Below are 7,935 nucleotides of genomic sequence, written 5' to 3' on the forward strand. Positions count from 1 at the left end.
CATTCAGCGTGTGCAAGGAGAAAAATTAAAAGAGCAACCTTTGACTTGTGCAGCACTACTGCTGCATAAGCTGTGGCTCTTCTAGTTTGTAACCCCTGAGGGGGGGTTAAAGGTTACTTTTGAAATCGGTTCAATTAGGCTTCGGCCTACACTCTGCTCCACCTGCAGAGCCCGGGCTCCAACACCGCTAGTTGCTGTCCGGAAGTGCTGGCTGCACAGAGCCAAACACCTCGCCAATGTGTCAGTGGGGTCCAGCACCGCCAGCTGTTCCCCTGCTGTGTAGCCGGCAACGTGTCCTGCGACCGCCACGCAGACACAACAGACCCAAAGCTGCCGCCAGTGCAGGCTTCGGCCTACACTCCCCTCCCCCTGCTCCTCCTCCTGCTCCTCCTCCTGCTGACCCTGGGCTCTAACACCGCCAGTTGGGGCCCAGATGTGCTAGCTGCACAGAGAAAAACACCAGCCAATGTGTCAGTGGGGTCCAGCACCGCCAGCTGTTCCCCTGCTGTGTAGCCGGCAACGTGTCCTGCGACCGCCACGCAGACACAAGAACTGAAATTGAAGGGAACCTGTCCCCCCTCCCCCAGGTGTTTCTATGTTTTACATCCACCTTGTACAGCAGTAATGCTGCATGTGTGCAAGGTGGCTCGGAAACTCATTCTCCTTGCCCATGGGGAACCGAACACGTCTAAAATGTGTCCTCTGTGACCATTTAACCGTCCCGGAGGTGTGACTTTCCTTTGTAATGACACGCTGCAACCCCCTTGGTAGCGCTGCCCGTCTTCTGGCATCATTGTTTGGCTGGCTGCGCCTCTGCGGCCGCCCTGACCCACACAACGCCCCTCGGTGTCTTATTTATTTGGACTGCGAGGGTGTGATTGATAGGCATGAGCAGTGCCTATGTTCGCCTGTCCCTCATCTCCTTCCGCCTTCTTCAGACTGTGCGGCTTCATGGCCGCGGCATGCGATAAGGGATCAGCTGACGCCGCACAGTCTGAAGCGGGTGTAAGGACCCGAGTGTGAGAGGCGAACATATGTACTGCGCCAGGCCATGAATCTCAGCCCCGCAGTGTTTTAACAATGTTAAGACACTGCGGGGCTGGGATTCATGGTCATCGCAAAGCGCAACGGCCGACATTAAATGATGTCAGAAGATGGGCAGCGCTAACAGCGCAAGGCCAAGGGATAACACGACAGCGCAGACTCCTGTACAGCAAATAACGACGCTCAGGAGGCTGCGCCCAGCACCAAGGTGGGATTCTTGACATCTGTGCTGCGTCTCATTACGAAGGGAACTCTCGCCTCCAACACAGTTTGACTGTATAAAGGGCTAAATGTTATACGTGTTTCATTCAGCGTGTGCAAGGAGAAAAATTAAAAGAGCAACCTTTGACTTGTGCAGCACTACTGCTGCATAAGCTGTGGCTCTTCTAGTTTGTAACCCCTGAGGGGGGGTTAAAGGTTACTTTTGAAATCGGTTCAATTAGGCTTCGGCCTACACTCTGCTCCACCTGCAGAGCCCGGGCTCCAACACCGCTAGTTGCTGTCCGGAAGTGCTGGCTGCACAGAGCCAAACACCTCGCCAATGTGTCAGTGGGGTCCAGCACCGCCAGCTGTTCCCCTGCTGTGTAGCCGGCAACGTGTCCTGCGACCGCCACGCAGACACAACAGACCCAAAGCTGCCGCCAGTGCAGGCTTCGGCCTACACTCCCCTCCCCCTGCTCCTCCTCCTGCTCCTCCTCCTGCTGACCCTGGGCTCTAACACCGCCAGTTGGGGCTCTAGGAAGACAAGCTTGAATAGGTCCCCATCCTGGTTCCAGTACCGTCAGCTGGTTCTGGGCAGAGCCTTTGGCTTAGGTGCCTCCCTCTGGGTATCCGAGTTCCACCAACGTCAGGTGGTCCTTGGTAGTGCTTTCAGGCACGGGTACCTCCTGCTTAGTAACCGGGTTCCAGTAACGTCAGCTGGTCCTCGGTAGTTCCATTGGCTCTTGGACCTTCGGCTACTCATCCGGGTTCCAGTACCATCAGCTGGTTCTCGGCAGTGTCTTTTGCTCTTGTACCTTCTGCTCCCCATCCTGGTTCCAGTACCGTCAGCTGGTTCCGGGCAGAGCCTTTGGCTTAGGTGCCTCCCTCTGGTTATCCGAGTTCCACCAACGTCAGGTGGTCCTTGGTAGTGCTTTCAGGCACGGGTACCTCCTGCTTAGTAACCGGGTTCCAGTAACGTCAGCTGGTCCTCGGTAGTTCCATTGGCTCTTGGACCTTCGGCTACCCATCCAGGTTCCAGTACCGTCAGCTGGTTCTCGGCAGTGTCTTTTGCTCTTGTACCTTCTGCTCCCCATCCTGGTTCCAGTACCGTCAGCTGGTTCCGGGCAGAGCCTTTGGCTTAGGTGCCTCCCTCTGGGTATCCGAGTTCCACCAACGTCAGGTGGTCCTTGGTAGTGCTTTCAGGCATGGGTACCTCCTGCTTAGTAACCGGGTTCCAGTAACGTCAGCTGGTCCACGGTAGTTCCATTGGCTCTTGGACCTTCGGGTAGCCATCCGAGTTCCAGTTCCATCAGCTGTTTCTCGGCATTTTCTCAGCCTTCTTGTACCTTCTGCTACATTTCCAAGTTCAAGACCCTAAAGACGATGACCCGGAAGACTACCCCTAAGATGATGACGACACCAGAGACGACAACCACCGAGATGACGACGACCCTGGAGACGATGACCCTGAAGACGACCCCGATGACGACGACCACGATGACGACGACCCCGGAGACGACGACCCTGGAGACAACGACGACAACCTGGAAGACCGAGAAGCAGAAGAACAAGAGGCTGCAGAACAAAGAGCAGAAGAACATTAAGCATAAGATTAAATATAAGAGCAAAAGATATTATCTAAATTATAAGCAGAAGAAGACTAAGCAGTGTATGGGGGTGAGTCCGTTCCTCCTCGTGGTGCCCCTGGATAAAGCCTGATGCTGCAGGCCAAACTGAACGCGGACAAATGTAACTCTTTTGTGACAGGCAGAACGGAAGGTGTAATCTTCAAACTTTTATAGATAACAACTACGGGAATGCCTGTCACAAATAAGAATATGATGAAGAAGTTGAATATGAAGAAGATAATAGTTAAATAAAAAGAATATGAACAATGTAACAAAAAAAAAAAAAATAGGTAGAAGATGAAGAAGAAGATGAATAAGGTGAAGAAGTTGATGTCAAAGAAGCTGATGATGAGGATAATGAAGAAGAAAGTGTGGGAGAAGTAAAAAAGAAGGTGAAGGACGTGGAAGTAGTGAAACATCAATATCTGACAAAATAAAATAAAAAAATAGTCAAAATCTTTCTAACGCCGAATGTCATAAAAAAAAACAAAAAAACCTGCTATTCTATTTGTTTGGGCTAAACCTCTGTGCCTTTAATGTCTCCGCCACCTCCCCCAATACATCCTACATTATTCTTAGTTGTTTTCCTTCATGTAGAATTAACCTACAAGGAAAGAAAGGGTTTATTTTAATTCCGATATTTTCGTCCCATTGACTTGCATTGGGATCGGGTATCGGTATCGGATTAGATCCGATACTTTGACGGTATCGGCCGATACTTTCCGATACCGATACTTTCCGATATCGGAAGGTATCGCTCAACACTAATTGTGAGTGCTAGATGCAGCGTTGGGGATTGATGACCCACATGGAGTTTATATGAGGAGTTTGTTATTTTGCAGAGTTATTTTCCACGACAAAAATATTAGAATCTGTGACTGAATCCTGCTGAAGCCCATGCGCTCTGTTTATCATAAATAGTCTAGTATATTGTAAGGAGCAGATTTGAGGTCAAGGAACATTTAGGCTGTGTGCCCACGTTGCATTTTTTATGCTATTCTGCTGTGTTTTTGCCTCAGTAGAAATGCTTAAAAATGCTTAGAAAACGCATTCCCACGCAATCCTATGGGATTCCGCAGTTGCTGTGCCCATGCTGCGGATTTTCCCGCTGCAGAATTTCATAGCGGTAAAATTTGCAGCATGTTCATTATTTCTGCGGAATCGCGGCGATTCCGCCGCCTTAGGATTGCATTGAAATGCTCACTTTATGCATGTGGCTATGCCCAAACCATGCATAAAGTGAGTGCTTCATGTGCGGATGGTACCCAGGATCTGGAGGAGAGGAAACTCTACTCCAGGCCCTAGGTACAATATTCCTGTACAAAAAAGAATTAAAATATAAAATAGGGATATACTTACCTTGCGATGGCCCCCGGAGTCCTCCCGCCTCTTCGCAGTGCACACGGCGGCTTCCACTCCCAGGGATGCATTGCGCGAATCACCTGAGATGACGTCGTGGTCATGCGACCGTGACGTCACAAAGGTCCTTCGCGCAAAGCATCCCTGTGAACTGAACGTACCGGGAGCGCCGCTGAGGAGATCGGGGCCGTTGGAAGGTGAGAATAACCATATTTTTTAGTTTTTAAATTATTTTTAACATTCTATCTTTTACTATTGAAGTGTGACCAACCTGTCAATCACTTTTCCAAGTGATGCTTCAAATCGCTTGGAAAACGCAAGCATTATGCAAGCTAAAACGCTTGCAAAACGCTTGTTTTTTGCGGTAAAATGCATGTGAATTCCGCATGCGTTTTACCCATGGCAGGGAGTTGCGGAAATGCTGCGGACATTTCCGCAGCCTTTCTGCAATGTGGGCACATAGCCTAACACTGCAAAATAATTTTGAACGAGTGTTGTTAAAATGCTAATTTCACGATTATCTTCCTATGTAAACAGGCTGCTGACTACCTGATGAACGATCAAAACGCACGTCAAATGGGTCAAATGATCATCGTTCTTGGAGGTGTATCGCTCTTGGAGAGGCATCATCCTGTGCAAACAGGAATCATACGGCCGAGACCATTGGCAGCCAATGCGCACTGACAGATATAGTACAGATCGCACAATGCAAATAGCTTATTTTGATCTGTCTGTGTAAACAGTTATATAAAGGACCGCAAATCAGATAAAAATGTATCGATCGGCTAAAAATTCATCTGAAGCATTTGAAGGGTTAATAAACTTATTGAATGTGGTTTTGAGCACCTTGATGTATGAAGTTTTTAGAATGGTGTCACTTTTGGGTATTTTCTGTCATGTAGACCCATCAAAGTGACTTCGAATGTGATGTGGTCCCTAAAAAAATGGTTTTGTGAATGTAAATTTTGTTGGAAAAATGAAAAATCGCTGGTCAGCTTTTAACCCTTATAACTTCCTAACAAAAAAAATTTGATTCAAAAATTGAGCTGATGTAAAGTAGACATGTGGGAAATGTTATTTATTAACTATTTTGTGTGACATATCTGTGTGATTTACAGGCATGAAAATTCAAAGTTTCCACCAAATTTTTTTTTTCCCACAAATAAGTGCAAGTTTTACCACTATCATCAAGTACAATATGTCACGAAAAAACCACATAAAGTGACAGTGGTCAGAATTGTAAAAAAAACTGGCCTGGTCATTAACGTGCAAACCAACTTCGGGGGTAAAGCGGTTAATGGCATTATTAATGTCATAACCATGGCTTTCATGAATGACAGAAACCTAAGCTACCAATCGCATGGTCCTACTAGGTCAAATGATTGAAACCAGTCACTTGATCCATGCAGAGGAAAGCAAGAATACACACTGCAGCATGGAATGGAGGCAAACCAGACATGTGATTGCCCATGTCATATAGGATAAATGGATTTCAGTCTAGAATGTGTAACTAGTGCCATCTTCTAAATGCATAATAAAAACCTAAGTAATAAGATCTAATAATATAGATACAAATTAGTGCTGATATTGACTAATATATAACAAAAATATTATATGTAAGTAAAAAACAGATATACAGCTCTGGCAAAAATTAAAGGGAACCTGTCACCCCCCTCAGGCGTTTGTAACTAAAAGAGCCATCTTGTGCAGCACAAATGCTGCATTCTGACAAGGTGGCTCTTTGAGTTATGATGCCTGCACACACTGAAATAATTACTTATAAAATGTGCCCACTCTTACCCTGAAATCACCAGGGAGGCGGGTCTTTCCTTGCTAATCAGACACAGCACAGCCGCCACTCCGGGCCTGTGTGCGCCGGGCGCCGCCTCCTCAGCGCTGTTTTCAAATGAGCCGGCGCCTGCGCTCTTTACTCATGCCTTGGGCATGCGCAGTGAGCACTGCCTGTCCTCTGCCCTCATTTGCAGTCTAGCTGACTGAGCCTGTGCGGCCGCCCTGCCAGACATCCCGCCCCGCAGTGTCTTCTGATTTATTCTCACTGCGGGGCTGGGATTCCTGGGCATGCGCAGTGCATATCTAAGCCTCTCACTCATCTCACTTAGCCTTCTTCAGACTGTGCGGAGTCAGCTGATAACTAATCACCGTGGCATGTGCTTTGGGATCAGCTGACTCCGCACAGTCTGAAGAAGGCGGAGGGAGATGAGTGAGAGGCTTAGATATGCACTGCGCATGCATAGGAATCCCAGCCCCGCAGTGAGAATAAATCAGAAGACACTGCGGGGCGGGATATCTGGCAGGGCGGCCGCACAGGCGCAGTCAGCTAGACTGCAAATGAGGGCAGAGGACGGGCAGTGCTCACTGCACATGCCCAAGGCATCAGAAACGAGCGCAGGCGCCGGCTCATTTGAAAACAGCGATGAGGAGGCAGCGCCCGGCGCACACAGGCCCGGAGCGATGGCTGTGCTGCATCTGATTAGCAAGGAAAGACCCGCCTCCCTGGCGATTTCAGGGTAAGAGGGGGCACATTTTAAGACCAAAATTACTAACGACTTACTTACAGCCGAAGCTAACAGACAATTCTCTATACTCCTCCTCCTAGACCTGTCCTCTGCCTTCGACACATTTGACCACTGCCTCCTACTACGGATACTCTCTTCCTTTGGGGTCAAAGACCTTGCCCTATCCTGGATCTCCTCATACCTTGCCAACCACACATTTAGCATTTCCTACTCCCATACTACCTCTTCATCTCGCCCCCTCTCTGTTGGAGTCCCCCAAGGCTCTGTCATAGGACCCTTACTCTTCTCAATCTATACACTCGGCCTGGGACAACTCATAAGGTCCTATGGCTTCCAGTACCATCTATATGCCGATGACACTCAGATCTACCTCTCTGGCCCAGATGTCACCTCTCTGCTCTCCAGAATCCCAGAGTGTCTATCAGCCATATCCTCCTTGTTCTCCTCTCGCTTCCTCAAGCTCAATGTGGACAAATCTGAACTCATTATCTTTCCTCCATCACGCATATCTTCCCTACCTGATCTATCTATCAAAATAAATGAAATCACACTTTCCCCTGTCCCCAAAATCTGCTGCCTCGGAGTAACCCTTGACTCTGCCCTGTCCTTCAAACCGCACATCCAAGCTCTCGCCACCTCTTGTCACCTCCAGCTCAAAAATATTTCCAGAATCTGTCCTTTCCTCAACCCACACTCTACCAAAATGCTTGTGCATGCCCTAATCATCTCCCGCCTCGACTACTGCAACATACTCCTCTGTGGCCTACCTTCTAACACTCTCGCACCCCTCTAGTCCATCCTTAACTCTGCTGCCCGACTAATTAATCTCTCTCCTCGCTACACTCCTGCTTCACCTCTGTGCAAATCCCTTCACTGGCTCCCAATTTCCCAGCGTATCCAGTTTAAACTACTAACACTGACCTACAAAGCCATCCATAACCTTTCTCCTCCATATATTTCCACACTAATCTCTCAATATCTTCCCTCATGTAATCTCCGGTCCTCCCAAGACCTCCTCCTCTCCTCCATGCTTATTCGCTCCTCACTCAATCGCCTCCAAGACTTCTCCCGAATATCACCCATCCTCTGGAATTCAGTGCCCCAACACATCCGGTTATCCACTACTTTTGGATCCTTCAAAAGAAACCTGAAAACCCACCTCTTCA

The sequence above is a fragment of the Ranitomeya variabilis genome, chromosome 7, assembly GCF_051348905.1.
Source record: "Ranitomeya variabilis isolate aRanVar5 chromosome 7, aRanVar5.hap1, whole genome shotgun sequence".
Classification (NCBI taxonomy): Eukaryota; Metazoa; Chordata; class Amphibia; order Anura; family Dendrobatidae; genus Ranitomeya; species Ranitomeya variabilis.